Source organism: Peromyscus maniculatus, chromosome 21, assembly GCF_049852395.1.
Source record: "Peromyscus maniculatus bairdii isolate BWxNUB_F1_BW_parent chromosome 21, HU_Pman_BW_mat_3.1, whole genome shotgun sequence".
Taxonomy (NCBI): domain Eukaryota; kingdom Metazoa; phylum Chordata; class Mammalia; order Rodentia; family Cricetidae; genus Peromyscus; species Peromyscus maniculatus.
The window spans coordinates 9,710,330-9,724,684 of record NC_134872.1 but is presented as its reverse complement, the minus strand read 5'-3'; the positions used below and the strand labels follow the sequence as shown (position 1 = coordinate 9,724,684).

Sequence of the window (14,355 nt, the reverse complement as noted above, 5' to 3'; positions counted from 1 at the left end):
CCTCATTTTATATCTCAGTACATTCTTGATATCCTTTGACAGACTCTCGCGGGTTCTCATGGCACCCCACCTTCTTTGAGTTGCTTTGCCAGGCTGTTTCATCACAGCAGTGAGACAATAACCAGCACAGCAGCATGCTCCCCTGCATTAGAGTCCCCAAGAATCTGCAAACCCTGTGAAACAAGATAGCACAACCAAGGCAAACTCCACCCCTCCCAGCAAGTCAGCTGGGGGACGTCACAGGACACCAGACAAACGCACACACGTCAGTCATGTTCTTAGCAACGAACATGCAGACAACTGCCTTAAAGGTATAATATATCTCATCAGTCGGGGAAAGTAAGTATTTGAGTGTAAATGAACCAAGCAAGCCTCAAATACTGGAGACCAGAACTATGCGCGAAAGAAACAAACATCTAAACAAATGCACACACATACCTTGTTCCTGGGTGGGGAGATCCGGTATTGCAAAGATGTCAGTTCATTCTAAATTGAAATGTACATTCAATTCAATTTCTATGAATACACAATGAAATTTAATCAGCACAGGTAAGACGATTCTGAAATATAGGAAGATTGCAATGGTCACATTGACTGTTACCTTGATAGGGTTTAGAATCACCCACGAGACAAGCCTCCGGGTTTGCTTGTGAGGGATCATATTGATTATATTCTTGAGGTGGGATTTGTACGTTCCAAAAAGATTTACCTAACTTACAGGATATTACATCATACAGAAAGGTGGCCAATAAATGACTATGAAGGGCTAAGCAAGGATTCAGAGAACCTCAGTGACTACCAGCCCAGCCTGGTCTATACAACACCAGACATACCTGTGTCCAGGGCCATGAGATATATATAAGACAAAGTGTCTCACAATCCATCAAACCAAGCTGAAAGCACTTGAAGGGATTGAAATGTTACCCACAGCACCAGACACACCCTTTCCAGTGCAGTGAAATGTATACCAAGACAGAGTGTGTCACAATCCATCAAACCAAGCTCAAGGCATCCTACAAGTGGGTGGTGCTATTCCCTGAGCGGGAGGCCTGGACTGCGAGAAAGTGAGCTGAGCAATAGCATCTGTCACTCTCTGCTCTCTGACTGCAGCTGCAGTGTGGCCAGCTGCCTCCTGTTTCTGTTGCCCCGATCTCCTCACTGTGTCATTAGAAAACTCACCATGGAGTGGTCAGCACGAAACCTCCAGTTGCTTTAGTCAAAACATTTTGTCACAGAGACTAAAATAGGGACCAGAGAGATGACTCGGAGGTTAAGAGCACTGGCAGCAATTCCGTAGGATCTGGGTTTGATGCCCAGCACCCACCTAGCGGCTCACAACCATCTCTAAGTCCAGTTCTGCTGGATCTAGCACCCTCTTCTGGCATTCTCAGGTACTGCACTCATATGGTACATGTACATGCAGGCCAAACACTGTCTTAAGTTAAGGGGTACTACTGCTACGATGAAACACCGTGAATAAAAGCAATTTGGGGAGGAAAGGGTTTATTTGGCTTATACCTCTATATCATTGGAAGTCAGGACAGGAACTCAAACTAGGCAGGAACCTGAAGGCAGGAGCTGATGCAGGGGCCATGGAGGGACTGCTCCCTGGCTTGCTTCCCATGGCTTGGCTCAGCCTGCTTGCTTGCTTGCTTGCTTGCTTGCTTGCTTGCTTGCTTGCTTGCTTGCTTCCTTCCTTCCTTCCTTCCTTCCTTCCTTCCTTCCTCCTTCCTTCCTTCTGTTCTTTCTTTCTTTCTTTCTTTCTTTCTTTCTTTCTTTCTTTCTTTCTTTTTAGATTTATTTATTTGTTATGTATAGTGTTCTGCCTGCATGTATGACTGCAGGCCAGAAGAGGGCACCAGATCTCATTGCAGATGGTTGTGAGCCACCATGTGGTTGCTGGGAATTGAACTCAGGACCTCTGGAAGAGCAGCCAGTGCTCTTAACCTCTGAGCCATCTCTCCAGCCCTCAACCTGCTTTCTTATAGAAGCCAGGACCACCAGCCCAGGGATGGCACCACTCACACTGAGCTGATCCCTCCCACATCAATCACTAATTAAGAAAATGCCCTACAGGCTTGCCTACAGCCTGGATCGTAGAGAGGCATTTTCTCAACTGAGGCTCCCTCCCCTCTGATGACTCTAGCTTGGGTCAAGTTGACATAAAACCAGCCAGGACACACCCATACACATAAAATAAAAACTTTTTTTTTTTAAAAGAGGGCAAAATAGAAAAAAATATGTTTTTGAAAAAGTAACATGGGAGGAATTAGGCTGCCTAATTTAAAGAGCTACTGTACTGCTGTAATTAAATAACTAAGGCAGTGTGATACTGGTAGAAGGGTAGACAGATCAACAGAATAGAGCCCAAAGTCCAGAAACAGACAACACAGGTAGGCTCCACTTGCTTCTGAGAAAGGTATAAAGGCAATTACTGGAGGAAGAGCTTGTCTCCCTCCATTCCCCCAACACACACTCTCTCTGTGTAACCCTGGCTGTCCTAGAACTGTCTCTATATATCAGGCAGGCCTCGAATTCTGAGATGTACTTGCCTCTGCAGGGATTAAAGGTTGAAAGATAGCTTTTCTTTCTTTCTTTCTTTCTTTCTTTCTTTCTTTCTTTCTTTCTTTCTTTCTTTCTTTCTCTCTCTCTATTTTTTTTTTTTTAAGACAGGATTTCTCTGTATATCGCTGGCTGTCCTAGAATTAACTGTGTAGACCAGGCTGGCCTCAAATTTCCAGAGATCCACCTGCCTCTGCCTCCAGAGTGTTGGGATTAAAGGCGTGTGCTGCTGCTGCCGCCGCCGCTGCCACCACCGCCGCCACCACCACCACCACCACCCAGCCAAGGGCCAAGATAGCTTTTCAAAGAAAGATACCAGATGACCTGACATCAGACACATGCGAGACCTCGACGTCTATGCACAAGCTGACTCCAAAGGATCATAGATTAAAATCTAAAACCATGAAACTCTTAGGAAAAAGACAGAGAAATTCTCAGCATTAAAGAGTAGGCAGACAGTGTTCAAACTTGACAAAGAAAGTCAGCTTGGTGAAAGAAAACCTGATGAAATTGTACTTCGTCAAAAATAATCCGCTATTTGAAAAAGACTGCTTAGAAGACCAAAGGAAGGCTGGGACCACCACCCAGGAAGACGGTGCCTTGCCCAGCAGCGTATGTGATGCCCTGGGTTCCATCCCTGTCCCGTTAGCTTCCTACTGCTGAGATAAAACCTGTAATAACACAGGCAATCTGGAGAGGAAAGGGTTTATGTGACTTACACTTCCAGGTCACACTCCATCACTGAAGGAGGACAGGGCAGGAACTTGAGGCAGGATCCTGGAGGCAGGAGCTGAAGGAGAAGCCGTGGAGGGGTGCTGCTTACTGGCTTGCTCCCCATGGCTTCCTCAGCCTGCTTTATTATACAATCCAGGCCCTTCTGCCCAGGGGTGGTTCCGCCCACAGTGAGCTAGGCCCCTCCCGCATCAGTCATTAATCAAGAAAATGCCCTACAGCCTTGCCCACAGGCCAATCTAATGGATTTTTTTCCCCTCAGTTGAGGGTTCTTCTTCCCAAAGGATCCTAGTTTGTGTCAAAGTGACAAAAAACTGGCCAGCGCAGTCCCCAGCGCCACACAGGACCACACACTGCATCACACACACTCACTCATTTATTTCGAGGTTGGAAGGCAGCTCCAGCCTGCAGAGGATAAGTGGGACTAAGAACTTTAAAGCTTAACAGCAAAGCGAGGGGAGGGCCCAGCGGAGAAGTGCTTGCCACAGAAGCACAAAGGCCCGAGTTCGATCCCCAGAACACAGAGAAGCTGGGTGTGGAGGCTTGTACTTATAATCCCAGCACTGAGGAGGCAGAGACAGACAGGTCCCCGGGGCTCTCTCTCTAACCTGCTGGCCAGCCTACTTGGAAAGTGCTAGGCCAATGAAAGACACTGTCTCAAAAAACAAGGTGAACAGGCTCCTGAGAAATGACTCCCAGGATCGGTGCATGTCTTAGGTACTATTCTATTGCTGTGATAAAACACCATGAACAAGGCAAATTACAAAAGAAAGCATTTAATTGTGCGCATAGTTTCAGAGGGTGAGAGTCCACGGCTATCATGGCAGGGAGCACAGCAACACACAGGCAGGATGGCGCTGGGGCAGTAGCTGAGTATATCTTGATCCATGAGATAGAGAGAGCTAACTGGGAATGGCATAGGGTTTTTCTGAAACCTCAGAGCCCACCCCCCAGTGACATACCTTCTCCAACCTGATCCACTCATCCTAATTATTCTCAAGCTGTTTCACCAAGTATTCAAATAGATGAGTCTTTGGGGGGGCATCCCCATTCAAACCACTGAAGTGTACATGTGTATGGGCATACCCCCTGTCCCCACCCACAAGAAGGAGGAGGAGGAGGAGGAGGAGGAGGAGGAGGAGAAGATTAACTTAACAGAAAGCTCATACTTTCTTGGGCATTAATTGCTTCCAGAGAAATCGATTCATAGACATATAAACACCTGCTGGTTAATTACTCACAATTACCCAAACCATGGACCAGTCCAGGTGCCTGCTTACTAGTAACCCACTAGTAACCTGGTACACAAACTGGTCAGTCCACACTGTGTACCTGTGCTTGGCAGCGAGGAGGGACACACTTTTGATAAGGCTATGATGGTTAATCTCGTTTGTCAGCTTGGTGAGATTTAGAGTCTTCAGAGAACAAACCACCTGACATACAACTGAGGGATTATCTTGATTAGCTTAATTGGGGTGGGGAAACTCATTCTAAATGAGGGTGCCACCATTTCCTGGGGGCTGGGGTCTCAGACAACATACGAAGGTGAGAGTAGGCTGAGCACCATCATCCTCTTTCTGCTTCTTGGCTGTGGCTGCAAGGTGACCGACCAGCTGCCTTGTGTTCCTGTCACCATCCCTTTGCTGTCATGACGGGCCGCACCCTCAAACTGAGAACCGAAACGTGATCTCTCCTTAAATCGCTTTTGTCAAGCATTTTGTCCCAGCAAAAAGAAAAAAGTGACTGCGACAGATTGGATAGCCTTGGCTAACCCCTGGGGTGTGGTGGAGTGGGATGAGAAGGATACTGAGTGCAGAAGGCTAGACCAAATATTCCCCTGAGTCCCTGGGCATCCTGGAAGTCTGGCAAACCCCAAGGATTCCCTGGAGGCAATGGAGGTGTGTAGAGTTGCACTGGTTCGGGAAGTCTTGACTTCTCCCCCATACTTAGTGTTTGGAGATCTTCCCCCTCCCTGAAGTGTTAATGCTTGTTGGCCTTGGGGCATTACCATGGGAGCAAGGAGGTTTCTCAGCCTTCTGTGGTTCCAGGTTGACAAGACTTTGGGCAGAGGAAATCCCACCTCTCATAGAGGAGGATTCAAGGGTTGCCATGTCCTCCTCAAAGGCCCTCTGACTTGAGCCCTGTCTTAGTTAGGGCTTCTCTTGATGTGAAGAGGCACCATGACCACAGCACCTCTTACAAAGGAAAGCATTAAATTGGGGCTGGCTTACAGTTCAGAGGTTTAGTCCATCGTCATCATGGTGGGAAGCATGGTGGCATGCAGGGAGACATGGTGCTGAAGGGGTAGCTGAGAGTTCTACATCTGGATCCACAGGCAGCAGGAAGAGGGAGTGAGCCATTAGGTCTGGCTTGAGCCTCTTAAACTTCAAAGCCTGCCGGGCGGTGGTGGCGCACGCCTTTAATCCCAGCACTCAGCACAGAGGCAGGTGGATCTCTGTGAGTTTGAGGCCAGTCTGGGCTACCAAGTGAGTTCCAGGAAAGGCGCAAAGCTACACAGAGAAACCCTGCCTCAAAAAACAAAAAGCAAAAAACAAAAAACAAACAAACAAACAAAAAAACCCAAAACTTCAAAGCCCACCCCTCCAGTGACACACTTCCTCCAATAAGGCCACACCTACTCCAACAAGGCCTCACCTCCAATAATGCCACTCCCTATGAGTCTCTAGGGCCATTTTCATGCTATCCTGAGCCCTTATTCCTCCACAGAAGCAGCTGGTCTAGAGCCCTGTGGCCTGGGGTGGGGGGCAGTGGGAAGGGTGAGGTGGCTGGAGATCAAGGTGAGCTAATCCCTCTGGGTTCTGTTTCTTTATTGTGCTTTTGAGCACGTTTGGTAATATAGGTAATAAACCATTTTAAAAATATAATTAAAATATTATTATATCTTTCCCCCTCCCTCTTACTCTTCCTATGTCTGTCTGCCACCCCCCAAATATATGTCATTCTTTTTTCTTTTTTTGAGACAGGGTTTCTCTATGTAGTTTTGGTGTCTGTCCTGGATCTCACTCTGTAGACCAGGCTGGCCTCGAACTCACAGAGATCCACCTGGCTCTGCCTCCCAAGTGCTGGGATTAAAGGCCACTGCCCGGCTGGCATCCTCTTTTAAAATCATTATTGTTACATATACAATCAAAAGGAATAAACATGCAAATTCAAACTGCTGGGTCTGCTTAGTGTTGCCTGGATGTCTGTTTCTTAGTATTGGATAACCCAGGGGCTCATTCCATCTTCCTCTCCCAGCAGTTGTTAATCGCTTGTGGCTCTTCATTTAGGGGTGGGCCCTGTGAGCTTCCCCCATCCACACTGTGATGCACATGGATGCTAGTATTTCAGGTCCTGTTTAAGCCGCCATCCTCAGGGTCCTGTTTGTCTGTCCCCCGGGGAACTTGCCATCTTCCCACAGTGCCCGTAGCTATGGAAGCACACCCTCCTTGTTCTGCTGGCACCCCACAGTCCCCTCCCCCTCTCTCCGGCCTTTTATCCGTTCTTAACAGTTGGATGTGTTTTTCCTGAGGACACCTGCACAGAGAGCGGCCGCTCACTTCTTATCTGGGAAGATGCTTTTGTGGATGCATCCTGGCATGTGAGGACGTTCACCCAATGACTGCTGTCCTTCTAAGTCGAGGGAGGTTAGGACACAGCCACGTCCTGAGGGAATCCGACTTTGCAATGACAGAGATTAATGGAACACTGCCGCACACAGGGGGACCTCCAAAGATGCCTAGGAGCCTCTTCGGAGCTAAAAGACGTTGGACGGATCCTCTCAGTGAAACCTCCAGAGGGAGCAGGCCCTGTAGACCCCGGCCCCCCGGCCCTGATCTTCACAAGCCTCTGAGCAGCGAGAATTCTTTTCTGCTGATGTGAGCCCCCTTGGCATGTGGTCATCTATTAGCCCAGTACAGGGCACAAAGCAGGGAGATGAATGCTCCACAGTTTGAGGAGGTTTAAGCCCAGCCCCGTCAGGCTCTTTGTAGAGCACGTGGCCTTTTAGTCACTCTCTGTCCTGAAAACAGGGCTTGCCTGGCTCACAGGGATGAGCAGCACAGTGTGAGTCAGAGGGGAGCCGAGGATGCTCAGGCCCTGTAAACTTCCTGGTGCGGATGGTAGCTTGTGTATGGGCAGCAGGTGGGTGATACACACACTATCCTGTCTGGCTTCTCCCCAGCCGGCACACTCTGCTCAGAACTCTGTCTCCCTACAAGCAGCAGCCTCCTCAGTCGGAGCTGTCTGTCTTTCTGTCTGTCTGGAGTGCTTCCTTCCTCCTTAGCGCTGCAGGGCTGGACATCGGCTGGTGACAGGGGTCCCTGAACACTAACCTGTGGCAGCTGCCAGCTCCACAAACTGGTCAGCAGTCAGCTGCTGCTCAACACATCCCCCTTCTGCAGGCTCCCGGGCACATCTGGATTTTTGTTGTTAAGTCATCTTAAAGGAGAAAAGCAAACAAACCCAAACAGGAAGCCTTGAATTCTCATGAGCACAGATCCTCACCAGACACTGCACAAGGCTTTATGCTCAGCCTCCCTGTTGGCCTCTGCTGCCCCGCTCCGAACCAGACCCCCTGTTCCTGAAGGAAGTCCATACCGCCTTTATTGTCACCTGCTGGTTGCCCGGTCTATAAAACGGCTGAATGCTGGACATCTTTCGTCCCTTAGCTTCCCTGCTGTCGGCTGGGAGCAAGGCCAGAGGGGTGATGTGTGCACTCATTCTCATGAGCGTCCATACATGTACACCCATGGACATGTTCAATACATACCTACAGGAAGAGTCTCTTCTGCCCAGAGAGATTTGTACTGTGATTTTTGTCTCTTGTGTGAGTGTGTGGGTGAGCGATCTCAAATGTGTTCGTTCATTCATTCATTCATTCATTCAGCCGATGTCTTTTTTTTTTTTGGTTTGGTTGTTTTTGTTTTTCAAGACAGGGTTTCTTTGTGTAACAGCCCTGGCTCTCCTGGAACTCTCTGTAGACCAGGCTGGCCTTGAACTCACAGAGATCCGCCTGCCTCTGCCTCCCGAGTGCTGGGATTAAAGGCATGGGCCACCACCACCCTGCTAGTGCCTAGGAAGTCTTACTCATCAAAATCAGCCCTAGAGTGTTCAGGGTCCTAGGAAGTTTGTTTATTTATTTTAGGACACAGTTTCTCTATGTAGATCTGGCTGTCCTGGAACTCATGCTGTAGACCAGGCTGGCCTCAGACTCAGAGATCCATCTGCCTCTGCCTTCTGAGTGCTGGGAGTAAAGTCGTTTGTTTCTCAGTTTCCTGGGAAGTTGTTTTTGCAGGGCACTTGCCTTCATGAGCAATTTGGGCCCCCCACAATCAGGATATCACACTGTGATGAGAGCCCCACATCCTGTGAGTCCAGGAGAGAATGTGTGGGGCAATTGGCATCTGTGCAGCCAGCCAGGGGGCCCAGGCCTGGAGTTCCTGGCTGACTCAGGTGTGATCACAGAACAGCTCCAAAGACAGAGGCAGGAAGGAGCCCAGGTAAGACCCTTGCCCAGGGACCTGGCCAACTTGGTGTATCTTTTGGGCATGGCAACGAGACTGAGTACATCCAAGGAGGTACCAGGGTGTTGCCTAAGCCGCCCACACACAGCGTTCATGGGTGGATCCAGTTCTAGGGGAGCAGCAGCAACAGTGAGTGGACCAATCAGTGTTGTTGGTAGTGCGAAGCCTTCAGAAGGGCTGGGATGGGCAGCTTGGGCAGAAAAATCCCTGGCCTCAGCCCTGGGACAGGAGTTGGCTGGTCACTTTAGAGTGTAAGGAAGGACAATAAAACCTGGAAAGGAAGAGGGGCCCAGAGAGGTGGGATGGGGCTGGGTCAAAGGTCAGGAAACGTCAGACAACAGGTACTGGAGCAGAGTTCAGTCGGAACATCCCCTGGTGGTGATGACCGCGTCCATTGCCCTAGGATGCATTCATTTATCCAGCCCAGGAGATGGTGTGAGGAGATCCAGGCTAGGACCTTATGATGGGGGTGTCCTGGGTTGTTCATGTGGCATTGAGTTCCAGTTCCAGAAGGCAGAGGATGCGGCTTGGGAAAGGGACAGAGAGATGGGAAGAGAGAAGGGGGGCGGGGGGGGGGGGGGAGGGGAGGATGGAGGCAGAAGCAGCCCAGGAGAGCCATTGTCTGGATCCACCCAGAAAAGGCTGAGGTGGAATTGTCATCTGGAACCTTGATGGATGAAACTGAGTCTGGAACTGTGGGGGAGCACTTTCTGGAGGGTGGGGAGGATGGGGGGGCTGCAGCTGCAGGGAGGGAGACAAGCCGAGGTGGGAAGGTGAGGGGAACAGTCCCGCTGCCCTTGGCTAGGCGCTCACTGCCCCTACACAGCATGTGGGGTGGCAAACCACAGACAGGGTTCCTCCCCACTCCCAGGCAAGAAGCCAGAGATCTGGCTGGTCTGGGCTAGCAGGCTCTTTAGGAATAGGACCATCCCATCCTCCCCTGGGGAGAAGAACAAGCAGGTCTCTGGGGCCCTTTTGCCAGGGCACTAGCCTCAGGTATTGGGCTCCACACCCATGGCCTCTTAGTGCCATGTTCAGGACACCACAGCATCCCAGACCACCGATTATGAAAATACATAATAACCACAGGGTTCAGAGCTCAGAAAATAAAAAGAGCATCTGTGACCGATAAAGATGGTCCCAAGAGGAAAATGAGAAAAAGGTGTGATTTCACAGAACAGAAAAGCTGTATGGCCAGTGGGCGAATCAAAAGCTTTCCAACTAAAAAATAAAAATTACAAGAGGCACTGATCACCAGGCGGTGGTGGCGCATGCAGCACTCAGGAGGCAGAGGCAGGTGGATCTCTGTGAGTTCGAAGCCAGCCTGGTCTACGGAATGAGTTTCAGGGCCGCCAGGGCTATTACACAGAGAAACCCTGTCTTGAAAAAAACAAACAACAGCAACAACAACAACAACAAAAAGGCACTGACCTCATGGGATAGCCATAATATGCAAATCAAGGGGGAGGGGCATTCTCCTTCATAAGGCATGATGGGAAGCCAGAGCACATGACCAAAGCCTATGGGGGAAGGGTGGCCAGGGCCCCCGCACCCAAAGAACTGGAGACTAATTTATCTGAGAGGCGACTGGGCAGCTGGGAAAGAGCTGGGTTGCTGCCTAGAGTGTGGTGACGTCAGAGCGTAGTCAGCGTAAGTGTGATAGCTGGGTGGTTTGGGAGCACTAGTGTGAGCAGTCAACTGCTGAAGCGACACTGGCGGGTTAGATGTCACTCCCAGGCCTCCTGCGTGGCCCCAACTAAGTCTCCGGTCTCCGGTCCTCCTGGTGTGGATGGGGGAGTGTTCACGTTGGCAGCTCTGCTCCCCAGGCTAGGTGAGTGGCTCTGAGGTCTCAGGGGACTCCTAAGTCCTAATGCCCCTCCAAGTACAGAAGCCAGGTGGTCCTGAGTCCAGGCTGGTGCTGGGGTCCACCAGCCTTCTGCATTCTCCCCACTATGGCAGAGTCTCAGCCAGTCCAGAGCCCAGGCGCTTATTCAGATGGGGGCCCCCTTCCCCTGTTCCGTCCATTTCCAGCTGCTGACACCAGGTGTCACTGAGGATGACCAGAAGTGAGGGCTCAGGAGTCTCCTAGTGCAGGAATCCCAGGACTCAGAACTCAGGATCCCAGGGTAGGGGGTGGCGGTGGGGAGGGGGAAGGGAGTCCTTGATGTCGAGGTGGGAAGGTTAGATGGAGATCATGATAGGAGGGTATGTTTCCAGCCAGTGTGGCAGGTGACTGTCCTGTCCTGTAGGGTGACAGAGGGCAGAGTCTCAACAATACTAGGGCACCTCTGAAGTTTGGCTGTATTCTGACAGCAGGTTAAGGTGACAAACCAAACCAGAAACAGGTGTAGATGTGAATGCTGTGCCGAGCAGGTCAAATGGGACAGAAGCAGCTGGTGTAGTGGCGAACCTGAGAGGCTGAGATGGGGGGCTGGAAATTCAAGGGTCAGCCTGGGCTACATAGAAAGTTTGAGGTAAGCAAAACACACACACACACACACACACACACATACACACACACACACACACACACACACACACAAACACACACACGAGACAGAGAGAGATAGAGACAGACACACAGAGACAGAGAGACAGAGTCACTGCCACCAAATGAATTATCCAAAGATGAGAAGCAATATTCTAGAATTCACCCAGAGGGATTGGTACTCCAAAGAAAGCCAATCCAGGATGGAAAGGGCCCAACAGCGGATCACCTCCTCACATAGTTGCCTTTCCAAGGGGTCCTTTGTCCCTCCAGGGGAGCAGTGCCAGCCCAAGGAGATGGCCAGCACCTTCTCTGTGCTTTTTATAAACTGAGAATTCAGAGGCCAGCCTGGCCTACAGAGTGAGTTCCAGGACAGCCAGGGCTACACAAAGAAACCCTGTCTCAAAAAACCAAACGAAACCAAACCAAAAAAGAATTAAAACATTAAGAGTAAATCGAGAATTCAGAGTCCAGGTGCATGAGAAGACAAGGGTAAGCAGGGTGTTGTGACACGAGGGGGCTGGGTTCCCTGGGCAGTTACCACGACATCTGGAATGTACCCACTGCCTGTCCTCCAAAAAGGAAGGACAGGACATCTCTTCTTTGGGAAAAGAGTCCCTTGGATACACTGAGGATTCCAGTAGTAGATCCCAATGCCCTGCAATTGTGCAGCAGCAGCAGCAGCAGCAGCAGCAGCAGCAGCAGCAGCAGCAGCAGCTGTCATGGTCCTGGTGGTCAGGAGGGCATCTGTCTCCCTCCTCACCTCTTATGCAGCCTGACTCACTCCTCAGCTCCTGTACACACCCCTGCTGCCTCCCCTCTGTTCATAAACACTGGCCATGCGCACGTCCCCAAGGGTCTCCCGCTTTGTTCATAAACACAGGACACGTGCACGCCCCTGCACTCGGGCACCATTCTGATGTTTAATGTGCAATTTACACGGACCCTTGGGTCACATTACTGTTCAAGCATTTGAAGACACATCCCAGGGAACACCAGGGTCCTTGGAAGCCCGAGTGCCAAACCCAAAGAAAAAGTACAGACCCGTTTCTGTATAAGAATATATTATTTAAAAGACAGTTTAAAAATAAAAATTCTGTACAGCATCATGAATTCCTGTTTTTGTATCAGTGAACAAAATGGTTCTTAGAAAACGTGGTCTGTGGCAGGTCATCGGGGGTCGTCTGCGCGTGACCGTCCTTGCGTGGAGGATCCTGTGAAGTCCCCCAGCCCTGTCTGCTCAGAGGCCACAGCTCAGCTGCTTTAACCAGTACAGTCTGCTGGAAAAAGAGGAAGATGGATTGTTGTCTCTGTGGGGACTGGAGATGGCACAGCCACAGGACCACGTGGGAAGTGAGATGGTAACAGAATGCACATGATGAGAAAGCGGAAAGACCTGGAGTGGTGGAGCCAGCTCTGATCTTGCAGAGGACGCAAGTTCGAATCCCAGGATCCACAACCACCTGTAACTCCAACTCCAACTGTGTATCCAGTGCCCTCTTCTGTTCTCTATGGTACCTGCACTCATGTGCATATACATACATACATACATACATACATACACATACACACACACACACTCACACACATATATGTAATTAAAATTTTTTTAAATCTTTTTTTTTTTTTTAAAGCAGATGTAGGGTTAGAGAGGTAATTCAGTGGTTAGGAGCACTGGCTGCTCTTCCAGAGGCCCCAGGTTCAATTCCCAGTATCCAGACGGTGGTTCACAACTGTCTATGACTTTAGTTATGATGCCCTCTTCTGGCCTCCACAGGCACCAGACATGCAAGTGGTGCACAGATACACAAGCAGGCAAACACACACACACACACACACACACACACACACACACACACACACACACACACACACAGCCAAAGGGGGTGCTAACTGCAGAATAACAGGGGACCAAGCCTGATAGGACAGGTGGCTGTGGGGAAGGGCAGGAATGGTTGAGAAGCGATAATGACATATATGTATAAAGACACCAGGGTGAAAACCCTTCCTTGTATACTAATCTAAAAATTTAATAAACTATAAAAGAATGAGGTGGGGGCGGGGGAGATGGCTCACTGGTTAAGAACACTGGCTGCTCTTGCAGAGGACATGAGCTCAGTTTCCAGTACCCACATGGCGGCTCACAACCATCTGTAACTCCAGTTCCAGAGGGTCTGACGCCCTCTTCTGGCCTCTGTGGACTCCAGCACACATGTGCTGCACCTACTCACGCAGGCGCGCACACACACGCGCACACACACACACACACACACACACACACACACACACACACGCAAATAAAATAAATCTAAAAATAAAAATGAGGTTGTCAGCCACACAACACATGCAGCCCGAATTAGACAATGTCAATGTCACTTTCCTCTCAAGACCATGACCTGGCTTCAAGGTTCATTGGCTGCCTCAGTATGGAACAGCAGTTCGCACAACTGCTCAAGTCCCAGTCATGTCACCGTGACCTTGGACTTACAGACAAGAGGCCTGGGCATTCCCAGAGGTGTGGGACACGTGGCCATCAGTGGGGGACACGTTGCAAAGGTTTTACCAAAGGCATGTCTTGGGCTGAAGTCTTCTCTGTTTTTCCTTCAAACTCATGCGCTGTAGCATTGGCTGGCTGAGTGGCTGTGCTGTGTCAGCCAGAGTCAGGGGACCTGCTCATGGTGATGAGGGCAAATGCTCTTTAAAAGCTTCTAGTACTCCAGATGCACTTCACAGGATATTTCATCTCATGAGTAGCACACATTTTAATAATTAATCCTTTCTATAACCAATGTGTGAACCTTTCCAAATTAGAGCTCAGATTGTAATTGGGATATGCAGGATTCAAGTTGCACTTTTCGGAAAGCTGGCTGCATGCTGTGGTTTGACTCTGCTCTCATTCTGTAAGTGCAGCAGGCAAATGATAGTTTGCAAGTGTCCCTGGACTGTTCGGGTGCTGATGTTCAGTCCCCACTGTGAGGTTAAAGGTGAGAACACCTGACTGTGGTGTTTGGGGACAGGCTGTGGGAGCAATTAGGATAGACAAAGGTG

At 49.9% G+C, this 14,355-nt stretch overlaps 1 protein-coding gene across 4 annotated transcripts in view; it reads right to left on the bottom strand.

Annotated features, from left to right (window-relative positions):
- Window positions 1-12,354: 12,354 nt before the first annotated feature.
- The window catches only part of Pde9a (phosphodiesterase 9A), a 95,594-nt gene continuing 93,593 nt past the window's right edge, over window positions 12,355-14,355 (bottom strand). For 3 of the 4 annotated variants that reach the window (XM_076558478.1, XM_076558480.1, XM_076558481.1), the window contains one exon: window positions 12,355-12,587. The gene's annotated coding sequence lies outside the window, so the exon portion shown is untranslated. The remainder of the gene's footprint in view (window positions 12,588-14,355) is intronic. The other variant, XM_076558479.1, reaches the window with a different exon arrangement.